The sequence below is a fragment of the Miniopterus natalensis genome, chromosome 2, assembly GCF_054644295.1.
Source record: "Miniopterus natalensis isolate mMinNat1 chromosome 2, mMinNat1.hap1, whole genome shotgun sequence".
Taxonomy (NCBI): Eukaryota; Metazoa; Chordata; class Mammalia; order Chiroptera; family Miniopteridae; genus Miniopterus; species Miniopterus natalensis.
The window spans coordinates 93,267,008-93,285,868 of NC_142082.1; the positions used below are offsets into that span (position 1 = coordinate 93,267,008).

The 18,861-nt window shown below is 41.5% G+C and overlaps 1 protein-coding gene across 6 annotated transcripts in view; it reads right to left on the reverse strand.

The window, feature by feature from the left end:
* The window catches only part of MICAL3 (microtubule associated monooxygenase, calponin and LIM domain containing 3), a 233,196-nt gene extending 226,967 nt beyond the window's left edge, over positions 1 to 6,229 (reverse strand). For all 6 annotated transcript variants that reach the window (XM_087814402.1, XM_087814401.1, XM_087814400.1 and 3 more), the window contains exon 1: positions 6,137 to 6,229. The gene's annotated coding sequence lies outside the window, so the exon portion shown is untranslated. The remainder of the gene's footprint in view (positions 1 to 6,136) is intronic.
* Between the last annotated feature and the right edge of the window lie 12,632 nt (positions 6,230 to 18,861).

Here is an 18,861-nt window from a genome sequence, read left to right on the forward strand (position 1 = left end):
CAAAGAACTTACTACTTAACAGAAGCTACCACCCTTCCTCATCCACCTTTCACCAAGGTACAGTCCAACAGTTCCACTTCTTCTTTTCCCCTAATTAATCTGATTATTACCACTTATTTATTTATTTTTTCTGTTATGGCAACTTTCTTTCCTCTGTGAAACTGACTTGCCTATGACAAAAAGTCAATGAATTGCAGGGCTTGGGGGGATAGTTTTCCTGTCTTTCCTCTCCAGTTTCTTGATAATGATAACGATAAGCCTTTATACCTAAAGACAACTAAAGCCCATAAAAAGAAAACAGCAAGTCAGCGGCCATCTTGAGAAAAAAGAACAGAGTGGGAGCAATCACTTTACCCGATATCAAACTGTACTGCAAAGCCACTGTAATCAAAACGGCCTGGTATTGGTACAACAACAGACATATAGACCAATGGAACACAACAGAGACCCCAGAAGTAGACCCAAACCATTATGGTCAGTTAATATTTGACAAAGGAGGCAAGAGCATACAATGGAGTAAAGACAGTCTCTTCAATAAGTGGTGCTGGGAAAATTGGACAGGTGCATGCAAAAAAATGAAACTAGACCACTAACTTTCACCATACACAAAAATAAACTCAAAATGGATAAAAGACTTAAATGTAAGTCATGAAACTATAAAAATCCTGGAAGAAAACAAAGGCAGTAAAGTCACAGACATCCCACGTAGTGGAATTTTCACTGATACATCTCCTAGAGAAAGAGAAACAAAAGAAAAATAAACATATGGGACTACATCACACTAAAAAGCTTCTGCACAGCAAAAGAAAACAGCCTCAAAATACAAAGGAATCCCATGGTCCGGGAAAATGTGTTTGCCAAGGATGTATCTGATAAGGGGCTAATTTCCAAAGTGTACAAAGAACTCATACTACTCAGCAAGAGGAAGACAAACAATCTCATTTAAAAATGGGCAAAGGACCTGAATAAACACTTCTCCGAAGAGGACATACAGATGGCCAAGAGACATATGAGAAAATGCTCAATGTCACTAATGATCAGAGAGATGCAAATTAAAACCACAATGAGGTATCACTTCACACCTATCAGAATGGCTACCATCAACAAATCAACAAATGACATGTGCTGGCAAGGATGTAGAGAAAAGGGAACCCTAGTACACTGCTGGTGGGAATGCAGACTGGTGCAGCCACTATGGAAAACAGTATGGAGGTTCCTCAAAAAGTTAAAAATGGAGCTGCCTTTTGACCCAGTGATCCCATTTCTAGGAATACATCCTAAGAATCCTGAAACATTAATCAGAAAGAACATATGCACCCTATGTTCATAGCAGCGCAATTTACAAAGCTAAGATCTGGAAACAGCCCAAGTGCCCATCAGTAGGTGAGTGGGTAAAAGAGCTCTGGGACATTTATACCATGGAATACTATGCAGCTGTAAAGAAGGATCTCGTACCATTTGGGACAGTATGAAAGGACCTGGAGAATATTATGCTAAGCGAAACAAGCCGGGCAAAGAAAGACAAACATCACATGATTTCACTTATATGTGGAATCTAAAGAACTTAATAAACTGATGAACAGAATTGATAAAGTGACATGGAAGCATGGATCAGACTGACGAATGTCAGAGGGATAGGGGAGGGCGGGTGGGTGGAGGGGGAGAGATTAACCAAAGGATTTATACCCATATATGCACAACCCAAGGATACAGACAATGGTGTGGAGACGGACTGGGGAGGGAGGTGGGATGAGGTGGAATGGGTCATTGGGGAGAAAAAGGGGCATATGTAATATTTAAAAAAGAAGAAAGAAAATCAAAACCACAAAATAAATAGGTAGATAAATAAATACATCTGAGGCTAAATATCAGGTTGACAAATTAACAAATAGAGATATTTTAGAGAATCGGTTTCCTGGAGCACAATTATGAAGTAGCATACTCTGTTGGATGGAATCAGTTTTATGTGGATCTTTTTCCTGTCCCAGGATGTTATTAATCCAAACTCTGAAAAGAACTGAAGATATTATGTGTAGCAGTACATGATCCCAGCATTGGCATTACAATGTACCCTCAGTGTGCATTTATACCTACAACAAAATATGATTGTGAAATATATCAAAATAATGATTTAAAATTTCTTCAATTTAAAAATGTACATTAAAGAATTTGAAAAACATTAAAAAAAGAAAAGAAAAAACAGCAAGTCACATACAGGTGAGCCGTATAGAGCAGGCAGTGGTGCTGTTCTGTCCACTGGTGTGTCCCGAGCACCTCAGAGCCTGACATCCTCCACCACCCCATCCAACTGCAGAGTTAGAGTTGAATTCTAAAAGTGGAACTAAAGGTGACAGAAAAGGGGTCTGGAAGGAAGGGGAAGTCCACAAAGAGTTTAGACAAATTTTCAAATATCTCTACCATTCCCACAATTTTGTGAAGCTAAAGACCAAAAAGGAAACTGCCACATAAAGTAGAAACTGCACAGATTTTACTCATTTACTGCACAGATTTTAGCCCAAGTGCCATGTCTCCAGGTTTACAATTTCAATCCACAGCTTATTAAAAAGCCTGGGATCTAAATATATATCCTCTGGGTTAAAACATCACGAATGTCCTCTGTCCACAAACCACCTCGATTCTCTCTGCCCCTATTCTTCCTATCTGATCTTATTAAATACTTAACACTCCAAATATAGATTTTTTTTCAACTCTGAATATTTTTTTCTAAAGTAATGAGCCTCCACCTGGCTAGAGGAATGCTTCTGATACCAGAAAAGTCCAGGGTGTGAAAACTCTACTTCCATGAAAAATAAAGCCCAACACAATCAGCCTCTCACACCACGGAGGCAGCACAACAGCGCCAGGGACTCTGCATCTGCTCTTCAGTCACCAATGAAACATGGGTATTAGGAGCACATGCTTCAGAATCAGACAGCCCAGATTTGACTGCCAGCCTGCTTTCTATCACTCGCTTGACCCAGGTTCTCATCAAACCCTAGTTCATCACCTGGAAACAATAAGGAGTCCTACCTTGCATATGGTTGTGAGGGATAAATGAGGCAAGGTACATATAGTACGTAGCGCTGGCTCCCACACATAAGCATCAATATAAATGTTAACTATTCTTGGCTCTCTAGTAATCAGGAAAACACAATGGTCTGATATCTTTAGGTCCTTCAGGTTCCCAAAAAAGAGGGTTTTGCCCTGGCTAGTGGCTCAGTTGGTTGGAGCGTTGTCCCATACACCACAAGGCTGAGGGTTCGATTCCCAGTGAGGGCACACACCTAGGTGGCAGGTTCGATCCCCAGTCAGGTTTGTGTAGGAGAGGCAACCTATTGATGTTACTCTCTAATATCGATGTTTCTCTGTCTCACTCTCTCTCTCACTTCCGTCCTCTCTCTGTAAAAAATCAACAGAAACATACTGTCAAATGAGGATTTTTTTAAAAAGGGTTTTTTTTTCTATAAAAGTATCAATGAAATGTAATATAAGAAGGAACACCCAATTCAAGTCCAGCTCAGGCATCAACTCACTTGCAACTTAGAGTAAATCATGTCACCACCATTTCTTCATCTATAAGATGGGAATAATATACTGTAGTAAACTTTGGTGAGCTTACACAAGTAAGAATTAATGAGATAGCAGGTGATAAAAAAGCTTCCACTTCTTCAAAGGAAAAGCAGTAAGTAAATCCAGAGCATGATTATTATTAAAATGTAACGTCGAATAATGAGACGTAAATAAACCAGTAATGTTCCTTACTCTTTCAAGAACATTAGGTTTGATGGCCTTTTAATCTGTTCACAAGGAGCCTGCTATGAGCAGCAGGAGGTAAACAGCTGTTCCTCACAAAGCCCAGGTCAGAGGCAGAATCCATCAAATAAATCTAAGACTCTACCCCTACCTGCTGGTCAGGCCTTACTCATCCCAGGTGACCTCTCAGATGCTAGTGCCAGAAGAAATTAGGAAAGGTTTATGGTTCCACTTGGACATATCCAAGCAACAACCACCAAAATCCTCACCCACAAGCTACTCAACAGACCCAAGAAAGAGTCAATTCTGACCATTTACCTTCCTGTACAGAGTTGTGTAAGACCTCTTGTCCTTAAATGGGTATCATCCTTTCTGAAAAAAATGCAACACGTAAACCAGGAAGAAGAGCTCAATCTTTCCTTGTTTGATTTTTACTTCTAAGTCCAGAGTTTGAGTTTCATTTTTAACCTATCATAAAAATTTCAGTGTGAGAGCTAGAGGTTGGGGTGGGAAGAAGACTGACAGGGGCTAATCTTCCTAACTTAAGAAGGGACCATGCAAACTGCATCCAACTTCATCACCCACAAGGGTCCAGGGAGGAAAGAAAAAAATTACTTACATTTATTAAACATCTACTATGTACTCCAGAGCCCATTTTCTCTCCCACTCTTAGAAATACCACAAAACAGCCCTCACTGAATGGGAACTATACCAGGTGGAGGAGAAAAAAAAAAAATCACAATCTGGTAATCAAGTCCTAGACATTTCAAAGGTTAGTGTTATGAACACAAAAAGGAGTCTTGGCTAGGAACCAAGTTCAAGTTCCTAAAGATACTTTGCAATAGGAACTCCCAAACTATGTTTTCGCTAAAATTCTGGAATTAACTCATGCTATTTAATATGCTATCAAAAAAGTTAAAAAAATTTTTTAAACCTGGAGCACAAGAATTCAGTGTAGGGCTACAACCACCTGAGCCAGATTTCTGACTCAAGCATATCTGACAATCAAATATGGAATTTATAAGATCCTTTTAAAGGCCCTTTACAGATGTGCTCACAGAAGAAGGCAACCACAACAATGAACTGGCATATGTATGGCCAGGTAATGAGTGGGTGAAGCCTTCTTGCTAGCAGCAACGATTCCAAGAAAGAAGTCTTTCTCACTATAAAACCCAACTCATTCTCACCCCTGGGATACAAGCTGCCATCCTAAATGATTGTCTATGTCACAAACTATTAGATAGGACCAAATACACATTGGTATTCTGATATTTAAATGCGATTCTGTTCATCCACATCCCACTAAAAAAGAAAAACATGACGTCTTAAAAAAAAGACACTATTTACAATTCACCTCCACTCCTCTGCATTAACCCACTTCAGGCAAACCATAATTGACATCTGCGTTAAACACCAACATTAAAAGAACATAAATGTGGTTTGTATTGGTGGAAACGTTTTCCCTGAATTATGATTGTGGAGGAAAATCAGCCAAGATATAGAGCCAGTCCATGGCCTTGGATAGGATGAGGTAAGAGGTCTTGCCTGAGGGCCCAACAAACAACTGCAATGACTAGCTTACCATCCTCCCGGAACCCCACAGCTCTGGCTGCCACTGCATCCACTTCCTGCTAACACCCGGTGAACCTCTGATCTGGGTACAGAGCCCCTTGAGGTGATTTGTAAAGTAGGAATTTCCAGTGTGCCACGCAGACCTCCAACAACGAGATCTCGTGAGGTAGTTAGGGAAGGGGGGGGCGGGGAGGCTCACAGATAAGTGATGCATGTGGCTGCCATCGTCTCACTCTGTCCATCACTATCATAAGAAAATAAAAGGAAAAATAACTTGAGGGACCTCTCCTGGCCACCTGCCACACAGACCTTAACAGCCTACTCAGCCCCCGCCAGGCCTGAAGATCAAGGCTCTCAGGACAGACTTATCCCTGGAGGCCGTGATCCACCCGGCCCAGGCGGCAGAGGAGAGGCCGGTCCCCAGCTCCGGGGAAGGCCAGCGACACGCCGGCAGTGGGCAGTGGGCAGGCCCCACCCACTCCAGCCTCCAGACCCTCGCTCCAAATGCCTCCCAGAACCTCCACCCAAGTCCCCGCTCCCACTTCCACAAGGCGCTGAAACCTCCCAGGGACTCAGGGCCCGCGCGCCTGCGCGGCACCCAACTCCTGGGGTCAAGGACAGGGACCAGGAGGCCGGTCCCGGCCAGAGAAGGGCTGGAAGGGCCGCCAGAGGGAGGCGCCAGCCCAACAGCGAGCCCCGCGCCCTCGGGCTGCCCGGGTGGCGGGCTTCGGCCGCAGGGCGGGTGGCTGTGGTCTCCTGCCCCAAACCGCCCACGGGCATCCGCGGAAAGGGGGTGCAGTCTGCTCCTCACCTCTGCCTCATGCTGCTGTGTTCACCTGGCGCCGGCGTCCTTTGGCCGGCCCTGGCCGCAGTCCCGCAGTCCGAGTCCCGCAGCCCCGCAGCCCCGCAGCCCCGCAGCCCCACAGCCTGCGGCACGGGCCAAAGCACCAAGCGGGCAGCCGAGGCAGCAGCGCTGCCGCCCGCAGGGCGGGCACATGGAAGGGAGGGGGCTGCAGCCCTCCAGCCCGACCACAGGACCCCAGCCTCGGGGGTGACAGATCTAAGGGCACCTCGGAAAGTGCCACGTGGTTCCCAACCTCCGGGACTCTTTTGCTACCTACGGGCTCCAACAGTACCAGAATCCCACGGTTATAGGCAAAAGGTAAAGAAATATGCTGTCGTCCAGCTTTCCCTTTCTCTACCCCCCCCTCACGGTCCATATGGTACATTCCTCAAAGCCCGGCCCTGGCACCAGAGAGAGCAGTGGATTGGTTGGGAATCTTGGAAGGAGACCAGGAGACACACAAAATGGCCAATGGAAAAACGCTGTAGGCATATCAAAACCTGCCAGATGAGGAGAAGAGAGGATGCGCTTAAAGGGGACTAGTTTGTTGTTCTCATAGGAAAAACTCGTTCTTCTTATTCTTTCTTATATGTGGAGAGCCCGCCCACCCCTGAATATCTCATATTTTCTACTGTCCCAAGAGTCACCTATTTCCCTTCCTTCTCTCTTCCTCCACATAATTAGACAAAACTTCAATTAATATTCATTTGCCTATTGAACTGTCCAGAATCCCTGCCTTTAGCAACAAATCTGGCTGGTTAGTCCTCATTAGAGTTGCTAAAGTGCTCCTCTCTATCTGAAGTCTGTAGAAGGCCACTCAACAATGCATAGCCAAATATGCTTTCAGTCATACTTGTCAAATTTAAGACTTTGAAAATCCCCTTTGGAGGCCTAGTCTGCTCTATTTTAGAGCTTTACACAGGTAGTCAGGCCTACATTTTGGCTAGCAAGCTTATTTTTTCAGGACTTTTCAACCTCCCATCATCTGGTCACCCTATACCCACTCAGCCTTCTTCCCAATTTCCTCAGGTGTTTGGATATAGTTTCTACTCCCAGACAGACAACTAATCTTCTATTATTCAGAGAGCTCTGGAAAGTCCAGTTCCTCCATGATGCCTTCCCAGATTGATTAACAGAAGCTGCTAGTTTACAGAGCTCCCATTTCTACTCTGTGTCCCCATAACCCTGATTTTCTGCCCCAGTATGCAATTTTTATTGACATATTTCCTCTCTCATTCATTTACAACAGCAGCTTACATTTATTAAATGCATACTATTTGCTAGGGACTGTTTGGAAGTGCTTTGCATGTATTATTTCATTTTACCATATCAACTCTGTGAAATGTTATTATTCTTCCCATTTATGGAAATAAAATGAGGCATAGAGAAGCTGATTTGCTCAAGTGCACCTACCTTTATAACCCCACAATGCAATACTATCTCCTATATCTTAATAACCTACTGCATTCCATACAAAAGATAAAGTCATATGCTTACAACATGTTTTACATTTATTTCTATACATATAATATCATTTCAGCTTCAAAATAATCATGTGATAAAGGTTAGGAGCAGCTTGTTTACAGGCAAGGAAGAGAGCTACAGCTCAGAATGGCTGACCAGTTGGCTAAGGTAACAAGGCTGGTGAATGATGGAGCCTGGTTTTCCAGGTTGCACATTTTTCCCACTGAAATCCCTGCTCCCTTAGAGAGCACAGCCTTTTCTACGTAACAAGAGAACAATGATAGAAATAAGGGAACAAATACAACATAGTAAAACCCACACCCTGGAATCCAGGGAGTGTGGTACAAGTGCTTACAGTGGGCAGAACGCTAGTCAAGGAAGGCTTCTGTAGAGCGAGAAGCACTGTGTATTTCTTTTTACTGGTGTATTGTTTATATTCTGTCAATGAGGCTAGGCCTTTGACGCATCTGGCAAATTCAATAGCAAAGAGCAACAAAAACTGTGCTTGCTGCCTAGAGTGCCTGGAGATAGAATCAGCTCCATGCCTAAGAGAAAGAGACTTCTATGTGCAGCGATGCTGCCCACCAATTCCGGTAAGTTTCCAACTTGCTGTTTAGTAAAATATACAGCTTTACTGACAGTTATAACATAGCTCTGAAATAAAAGCTGGACTAATGACTTCATTCTTTAAAAACTTTTGAAATCCACACAGCCGTGGACACACTAGCAAAATAAGAAGTGTGGGAGCCAGTAAGCTTTTAATATTGATTAAGGAGCCTGAGCATGGTAATTCTGAAACCAGTATTTCTGAGTTGCTCTTTGGCTGGCCCAGCCCTAGTCAATCCAGTTCATTTTCTACTCCCATGGCTCTCTTCTCTCCTTATCCCCAGAGAGCTCTAAAATGTCCCTTCTTATTTGAGTGCTTTATTTATGCATTCAAACATTTATTGGGTACCTACTATGAGCAAAGAACTCTCAAGTTGTGTGTGGTTATCCTGATGGATCACATGCACAGCCTGTACTTACTAAGTGGATGAGGGCGATATAAACATCAGATCCACTTGGTGAAGAATGGACTGACCTGAGCCCCGCAGAAGGTGTGGGACAGGATTCCATCCCCAGGTAAACAGACAAGTTCATGTTGGAATGCCACATACCCTAGAGTAGGAGAAGGAGCACTGGGCTGAGGTCTGAGAGAGAGCAGGGGTGGGGAAGATGGGTGTGTGTTTTGGAGAGAATGGTGGAGAGATGGAAGGTACCCCGAAATAACTGAACATGTACTAAACAGTAGAGAAAATAATGTCAATCCATAATTTGGCTATTAGAAGAATTGTGGTATGTTCTTATTTTTTAAGAAAAACATCCTGGTTTCAAAAGTAATACATGTTCATTGTTAAAAAAAATTTTTAATAGAAAAAAATACAAAAATAAAAATAAAAATTACCTGTTACCCTTCCCAGAATATCACTGTTACTATTTTGATGTATTTTTTCCTTTATTTTCTTTGTGTATGTGTATGTATCTTTTTTCTTTATCTACATTTTTAACAAAATTTGATCAAACTGCTTTTCAATCTACTTTCTCCTTAATAATAGACTAGGAATTTTTCCATGCCAATATAGTATATTATTCTAAAACATGATTTAAAATGGCTGCATCATATGGCTATACCTTAAGTTATTTAAACAAGATTGTATTTTTAGTCATTAAGGTTATTTCCAGTTTTACATTATTATATGTAACTTCAAGGATTGTCCATATATATAAATATTTATACTGTATATATATATTATTATTTCCTAATATTTCTAGAAATAGACTTGCTTGATCAAAGGGCATGCACATTTTAAAATGTCTCATATATATTGCCAAATTGTCTTTCAGGAAGTTTATACCACTTATACTCCACCAGCAATGTATGATGGGGCTATTTCTCTGAACCCTTAGCAATCCTGGGCATTTCTCTTCTTTTGTAATCCTTGTTAATTTGACAGATGAAAAACACCTTGTTGTTTTAATTATTATAGTGTATTTTTACCTATCTAGGTAATAACTAGGTATGTTTTCTTCCAAGTGCGCTGGAATTAAATGACAAAATAAATGTCTCCCCTTTTTCCCTCCCAAACACTCTTTTCCCAAATCCCTGAAAAATGATACAGAAATCAGGGTAGAATCTGCTCAAATGATCAATGACCAGACAAACTCAGTGTCATTTCACCTGAACCAATAAAAAAAGGTAGTGGAACAGATGGCTCAGACAACACATAATTTATATACTATAACTTTGATATGGGTAACAAATCCACACACAGAATGTTTTTCATCTATAAAAGGATATCAATCACCTGAGTTATATTTAATGCTGGCTACTATTAAAATCAATTGCATTTCTTCAACACTACCCAATTATCTGATGTAGACAAGTCCAAGGTGGCCTGAGCTGGCAGGGAATCTTCCATATTGAGTGGCTAATCCAGTCAGTATTACTCTCAGCTGCTGCCTGTCTTTCCTGTCCCTTGGCTTTATCTTTGTTTTGTGATTGCCTTCATGGGATCTCTTCTCCAGCCGTCAGTAGCCTGCTTAATTTCCCATCAAAGAATTTACCCCTCCCCATTCTCAGTGTGATTTAGTTGGGATTCATGACAACCCATCTTTGGACTGGAAATGGGTAGGATGCAAGTAGTTCTGGGAGCTACTGGCAAAAAAAATTGAGAGATGTTCCCCCAAATTCATTGGTATGTACATTCTGTAGTAGCCAGAAATTCTATCTAAATACAAGCAAGCAAAACCAAGATGGGAGTTTGTGGAAGAAATTTCAGTGACCAAAGTCACTAGAAAAAAAAATCTAGAATTACATTGTAGTCTTATTAAAACAGAGCTTCCTCAAGTACTAACATAACTTGTAAGCAGACTCTTCTCCAGTCCAACTCAGACCAAGTTCTTAAAGTCTCTGGGAAACAAATCAAGTTTTGTCAACAGGGTTTTTCTGGACTTATATCTTCATATGCAGCCACACCTGAGAAAAATTTACCAAACAATAAAATGTATAAATATATACATATATCAGCATAACATATATAGAAATATATGTATGTCTCTGTTCTGCAAGACTTTGCTTCTGTGAACACGGGCCTAGGTCTCCGCCCACTAGTGACATGACACAGCTGAATGCTACACTTCTGCAGAACTAAAACAAACTTACCCTTGTGATCGGTTCCTTTTGCAGTGAAGGGGGAAAGAAGCTATCTGTCTTTCCAATCCTACCTTCTTCTGCTGCTCAGATACAGTGCTCTAAAAATAAAAATATCAGCTTCAATATTGCATGAGGCAAAGATCATGTACAGCCCAATTGGGTTATATTTGAAAATAACTTATTTTACACAGCTCTGTTTTCAATTGTGAAAGAGAAAAGGGGAGAGCACATACGATACTGCACATTCAGGAAGTGGAATAATGATAGGTGCCCTGATAAAACCTCAGAATGAAATTAACAAGCTTGATACCACTGGCATACAAATCGGCAATTTTAAATTTAAGAGAACACATCCAAGTGGATCAGCCTTATTAAAAGGAAGGAAAAGATCTCAAATCTTCCTTTGGTGCCTGGCAAGGGCATATATAGGATCCCAAATCCTCTTTGCTCCTATTTGAGATCATTAAACTTCTGTTTGATTTCAACCTCTGATTGTTTCTGATTCATTCATCATGGGTGTCTGTGATAAACAAGGTACTTTGGGTGCTGAGAGCATTCGAAGATCAATTAGACATAGGGTCTGACCCCAAGGAGCAGAAAATACAGCTGGGAGAGTGAGACTTGGATAGAAAAGTATCTTTGCCGGGTGGAAAGTGCTAGCTTATGAGATGGAGAAGGCTTCCATTTACGAGACAAGGAAAGCTTCATGGAGAATGGTTATGTGAGTGGTCCCTCAAAAGAGGGAGATAGAAAGAAAAAGTATTCCAAGAAGTGAGCCTCTTTTCTCCCTTGTCCCAGTTGTCACATGCAGAGAAGCAGAGCACCTCTCCCCACTTTACCAGGGATTTTCAGGAGTACCTCACCACCCCAGGGGTTGGTAGGTGGAGGGTTAGAAAGAAAAGGAATTTGAAATTATACATATTAGCATGTTAACATAAATGCAAAATATTCCATTGTATTGATGAACCAGAAGACTTTATTTTTATTATTATTTTTTAAATGCCCTCCCCCCCTTTTTTTTAAATTTCAGAGAGAGGAAAGGAGAGGGAAAGAGAGATAGAGACATTGATGAGAGGGAAACATCATCAATTGATCGGCTGCCTCATGCCTGCCTCTTGCAAGCCCCCTACTGGGGATGGAGCCCACAACCCAACCATGTGCCCTGACCGGGCATGGAACTGGTAACCTCCTGCGATGACGTTCAACTAACTAAATCACACCAACAGGGCAAGAACCATAAAATTTTAAACTGTTCCTCTAATGTTGGACATTTCAGCTATTTCTATTTTTTCTATTATAACTAACACAATAGAGGATATACTTCATGCATTTGGAATTTTTAAAAAGTTTTATTAAGTAACTTTATTGGGAAAAATTCCTGGGTAGAGTACTTTTATAGCTTTTCCTATGTATTATCATGTTGCATTTGCCTCAGATTTTACCAATTTACAAGGCAACCCACAGTAAACAATGCAATTTTATTGCATTTAAAACAGTATTGTGTTTTTAATTGCTAATCATTAGCAAGAAGACAGTATCAGTGTTGCTATGGTTCCCACCCTTGATTGCTGCCAATTATGAACTCATGTTTATGTGTTTGCGCATTCATTTCCTCAGGTAAATGAATTTCTTCTTATGGACTGTGAGTTTATCCATGCAGTTATTTTTTTCTCCCAGTCAGGTTTACTCAGGTATAATTTATATATTATAAAATTTACTCTCTTTAATGTTCAGTTCTGACTTGTAACAAATATATGCAGTTATAGAACAGTTCTATCATCCCTTAGAGTTTCCTGGTGTCCCTTTGTAGTCAACCTCCCCCCATACCTCCAGCTCCTGGCAATCACTAATCTGTTTTCTTTCCCTGTTTTTTGTCTTTTCAGAATGTTATCTGTGCAGTAGCATATAAAATTCTGGCTCCAGGTTGTTAGCTTACACTTTCTAGTGAATTTCAAGTTTTAACTCTCACCCCCAGAGTTTTAAGACCTTACCTAATTTCCTTGAGCACCTTAAGCATTTCAAACTCCAAATTACTGTGTAGTTTCTACCTCCCACCAGCTTCACAGCACTTATGAATATTCATGAGATAACTTTAGAATTCAGGCATTGGAAGAACTTCTCACCACAGGTTTGTCCTTCAGTCTGTAAGAGTACTTGTAGGAAGGTGCTTACTCTGGTGCTTAAGTTTTCAGAGACACTAAGATTTTAGGATTTCCCTCCAATTTAGGTGGAGTTCAAGCCATTTTAAAGGGTTATAGGCCTAAGAAGGATAATGCTTTATAATTCTTAGTTGATCTTTTTGCTTCTCCCTTCATTAGAGGGACCACAACATTCCTCTTCTACATATCCATTTTCCTTGCAGTGGGTGGGAGATTTACACATGGGACTCTGGTTAGTACTAGCAGATATGAAGTCCATAATCTACAGGGGGCCACATCTTTCATCCTACTCACTTGCAAAGGCACCCACCTCCTTTTCCCTTTGCCCTGGAATATAAATCAGAACATTTCATTTAGTGAGGGGGCCTATTCTGAGTGAGATGGTCACTCTCTGCTCTGAAACATTACCTATTACATTCACTCTAAGCCTCTTTGAGAAGCCCTATCGCTTCCAGCTCCCTTAGCTTGCAGTTTCTAGGCATTCATTCATACACCCTGCCCTACAGTAGTCATCTATTTGAGAGGCTAAGATGTTACCAAGTTCACCCGGAAAAATGTTATCTTGATTGATTAGAACAATGGATTACAAATTTAGGTCATTATAATCGCCTGAAAGCTTTAAAAAGTCCCAATGTTTAGGCTGTATTCCAGACCAATTAAGTCAGAATCTCTGGGGATGAGACTCAGACATCCGCATTTTTTAAAGATCCTCAGGTCTTCCAACCGGCAGCCAGGGTCTAGAACTGATGAATAGAATGCAGGGGCCCAGCATTCAGCTTTCTATTTATCTTTCATTTTAGCCAGATTTTGCCCCTCTCTTGAAAACGGAATCTTTATAACAATGAAAACTCTAAATAGTTGATCACAGTGCTACACTAATAAGAAAGCTTTTGGGGCGAAGTCGGGGGTGGAGGAGTGGGTCGACAGGCAAGGAGAGGGCTTTAGACACTAGGTATTTTGCATGGAAACATAATCATTTGATTTTAAAACAAGATGCAGTTCCCTAGAGGTCATTTGGCCTTTCCCTTCGCTTCCAGGAGGGATTGAACGTAACCATCCTTTTGTTCAAGGTCTCCAGGAGAGAAGCACCTGCGCCGCGCGCATTGCAGCCTCTGCTCGCACGCGTTATTTAAGTGCCTGCTTGGTCCTGGGCATTTTACCGCGTGGTGTGCTCTAGCGCGCGCCCTCTACTGGATGAAGGAGACTCTGTCCTGGTGTAGCAATTGTTTCTTCTGAGCTCTTGGACTCATTTCCTTGAGCTCGCCAGAAAAAACGCGGCTTCGCCAAGGACCTCCTCGCATTCCTCTGACATCTGGCATGCCGCTGGTTTGCCTGGGGAGGTTGTTTCTTTGATTGCGGGATAGGAATATAAGGCAAATTGAGTGACAGTGGCTGGGACGATGAGTAGGCTTTGGGCGTGTATTTGTGATGCAGCGCATCCGCACGGGGCGGGTGCTGCGCGGTAATGGAGGCACAGACTGGGAGGTAGCTCCCAGTGGTTATGGGAGTAGTGCATTTAAAGAGAGACGAAATAATAATTCCAAGAAACCCAAAGATGTCGGAAAAGAAAATGCTTCCCAATCATAAACAATTTAAAAATGTCATTTAAAAAAAGGCACCAATCAAGACATATAACCTTGTCATTTAGGAGATTTGGTCACCCAACGGGATACTTAATGGTACTCACGGACTAACGGCATCTCCTCGGCACGCAATCAGCGCCGGCTCCCAGGGGCCGTGGATCCTCAGTGTGCAGGTGCTGCTATGGCTGCACACGTCTGAAGCGCTGCACACTCCCCCTCCCCTAACACAGCCCTTTCACCGCCTTGTACCTTCCCCGCAATTCTCTCTCAGGGTCAGGAGGTTCACGGTGGAGGCCGCGAGGAAGGAGTTAGAGCCTGGGTGTCTTCCTGCCGATCCTCCGCGCCGAGTCTCAGCTGGGGCTGGAGAAGTCAGTGCAGCTGGGCACGCGGCTGGCTCGTCACGGTTGCCATGGCAACCAGGAGCCCGGCTTGGCTGTGGCTGGGGAAAGCAGTTCAGAGAAGGTTAACAGGTAAGTGATGACATGCTGGACTCTCTCCTGGGCATCTGCTGAGCCACAAGAGAAGTACTGTTCCTGGATGGTACCCTCCAGAATGTCTGTTCTTCAGCCTCAAACCCAAACCCAAACCAAACCCTCCCTCTTCCTCTGGGTTTCTTTCCGTTTCTTCCCCTCCCCAACCCCTTCCTCAAAACGAGGAGTAACATTTTAAGGGTTGGAAATTCCAGCACTATCCTGAGGCCCCTTGCGTCGGGGAATTCTGCTAAATAGAAATTAGTGCATGGCTGCCTGAAGGAAGGGTGCAATTACAACAGGCTTCTTAAGGGCTCAAAACCTTCACCCCTCTCCTCACTCTGAGAAAGGCTCTTGCTGCCAGAGTCTGAGTGGCTTTTTTCACACTTCCAGATAACCCCCCTGGGTTGTCCAGGAAACTTGAAGGAAATCTGGCAAGCACTAAAAGAAGTCAGATGGAAGATAGGATGGATTTGAATAAATTCCTATCATTTGCTTACTATAACTATAGCATTATAATCAGAGCAGAAAGAAGCCTTAGAGATTATTTTGTCTTCAAGGATCATTGGCCTCAGTATGATATCCCTCTGATGCTGTGTGGTTAAAAGCAGACTGACTCCAGCCAGCACACACAGAAGAGGCTGACCTTTGGCTGATGAGTGAATGTGAAGGGGCTTTTACTTGTCTCTTCTGGTATCTACTCAATCTTGTCATCATCTACCTCATTAATTAGTGTTCTTCTCATTTCCATAGTCACTAATGTGAGGAGTTGAACTGATAGATCAGGGTTGTGGCTCTGAGGTGGCCCTTGCTCAAAGCCTGAGTCCTTCCTTCATCACAGCACTTTGTATCAATGTCTGTTCCACCTACAAATCCATAGGTGCTTTGCTCCCGTTCTAGAATAAGGAAAGGAAACATTTTCACTAAGCTCTGACAATGTACCTGAACTTTTTCATGGCTTACTTCACTTAATCCTTCTGTCAACCTGTGAGATTTTCACATCACTGTTTTATAAATTAAGAACATAGGAGCACAAAAAATAAGTTACTTGCTTGTGTAAGGCTCCTCAGCTCAGTGGAAAAGCTGAACCATTTATGTTTGACATGATAGCTGAAGGCATGAGGCCATCTGGGTATGGCCCAAATGGATATTAGTGAAAACTTCCTGGGATGTCCCAAAACACTGATAATGTCTCTCACCTCTCATTTACTGACCTTTAGCTATTTTCACTGTTTTTTTATTTTTAAAAATATGTTTTATTAATTTTAGAGAGAGGAGAAGAGAGAGTAAGAGAGGGAAACATCCATGTGAGAGAGAAACATGGACTGGCTGTCTCCCATGTGCTCCCTGACCAGGATGTAACCCACAACCCAGGCATGTGCTCTGACTGGGAATTGAACCAGAAACATTTTGGTGCATGGAGAATGCGCTAACCAACCCAGCCACACCTGCGAGGGCTCCACTGTTTTTTAAAAGAAATAAAATGTTCATTTCAGAAAATTTGAAAAATATAAAAACATAAAGGAATAAAAATTGTTTATAATCCTAATACCCAAAGAAAACCATGGCTAATATTCCTATTTCCTTCCAGTATTTTTTCTTTCTACCTTTAAATGAAGACTGAATTTTTGTGGCCCCCTGTCCCCAAATTCATATTTTAAAATTTAATTCCCAATTGATGGTATTTGGAGGTGGGGGGCCTTTGGGAAATGATTAGGTTGTGAGGGCCCAGTTGTCATTAATGAGATTAGTGCCCTTATAAAAGAGGCTCCAGAGAACTCCCTTGTCCCTTTTGTCATGTGAGGATGCAGTGAGAAGACTGCCCTCTATGAACCCTCACCAGGCACTGAATATGCTGGTACTTTGATCTTGCACTTCCCAGCCTTGAAAATGGTGAGAAATAAATTTCTGTTATTTATAAGTCACCCAGTCTATGGTATTCTGTTATAGTATCCCAAATGGAGTAGGACAGAGACCATTTTATATATACATATGTGTGTGTGTGTGTGTGTATAATCGTATCCTGCTTTTCATTTAAAATAACCTTCATCACTCTTATTCAACATAGTACTGGAAGTCCTAGCCACAGTGATCAGACAAGAAGAAAACATAAAAGGCATCCAAATTGGAAAGGAGGAAACAAAACTGTCATTATTTGCAGATGACATGTTATTGTACATAGAAAACCCTAAAGACTTCACCAAAAAACTACTAGATTTAATAAATAAATTCAGCAAGGTAGCAGGATACAAAATTAACAGAAATCGATGGCATTTTTATACACCAATAGTGAACTCTCAGAAAGAGAAACTAGAAAAAAAAAAATCCCATTTACCATTGCAACTAAAAAAATAAGATATCTAGGAAGAGACTTAACCAAAGATGTAAAAGACCTTTACTTGGGGAACTATACGACACTAAAAAAAGAAATAGAGGAAGACATAAACAAATGGAAAAATATACCATGTTCATGGATTGGAAGAATTAACATCATTAAAATGTCTATACTACCCAAAGCAATTTATAAATTCAATGCAATCCCTATTAAAATACCAACAGCATATTTCACAGATCTAGAACAAACCCTCAAAAATTTACATAAAACCAAAAAAACACCCTGAATAGCCACAGCAATCTTGAAGAACAAAGAAGAAGAAAGTTGGAGGGATCACAATACCAGCTATCAAGTTATACTAAAAAGCCACTGTAATCAAAACAGCCTGGTACTGGCACAAGAACAGACATATAGATCAGTGGAACAGAACAGAGAAACCAGAAATTGACCCATGCCATTGTGGTCAATTAATATTTGACAAAGGAGGCAAGAACATACAATGAAGTAAGGACAGTCTCTTCAATAAACTGTGTTGGGAAAATTGGACAGGTACATGCAAAAAATGAAACTAGACCACCAACTTAGAGCATACACAAAAATAAATTCAAAATGGATAAAAGACTTAAATGTAAGACATAAAATCATAAAAACCCTAGAGGAAAACAGGCAGCAAAACCTCAGACATCTCTTGTAGCAATATGTTTGCTGACACATCTCCTAGGGTAAGAGAAACTAAGGAGAAAATAAACAAATGGGACTGCATCAAATAAAAAGCTTCTGCATAGCAAAAGAAACCATCAACAAAATGAAAAGGGAGCCCACTGTATGGGAGAACATATTTGCCAACAACACATCTGATAAAGGGTTAATATCCAAAATATAGAAGGAACTCATACAACTTAACAAAATGAAGACAAACAATCCAATTTAAAAATGAGAAAAGGACCTATATAGACACTTCTCCAAAGAGGACATACAGATGGCTAAGAGACATACGAAAAAATACTCAACATCACCAATCATCAGAGAGATGCAAATTAAAACCACAATGAGGTATCACTTCACAGTTGTCAGAATGGCTACCATCAACAAATCAATGAACGAACGACAAGTGCTGGCGAGGGTGTGGAGAGATGGGAACCCTAGTACACTGTTGGTGGGAATGCAGACAGGTGCAACCACTATGGAAAACAGTATGGAGTTTCCTCAAAACATTAAAAATTGAACTGCCATTTGACCCAGTGATCCCACTTCTAGGAATATATCCTGAGAATCCTGAAACACCAGTCACAAAGAACTTATGTACCCCTATGTTCATAGCCCCACAATTTACAATAGCTAAGATCTGGAAACAGCCCAAATGCCCATAAATAGATGAATGGGTAAAAAAGCTGTGGCACATCCACACCATGGAATACTATACATCTGTAAAAAAGAAGGATATTTTATCTTTTAGCACAGCATGGAGGGAACTAGAAAGTATTATGT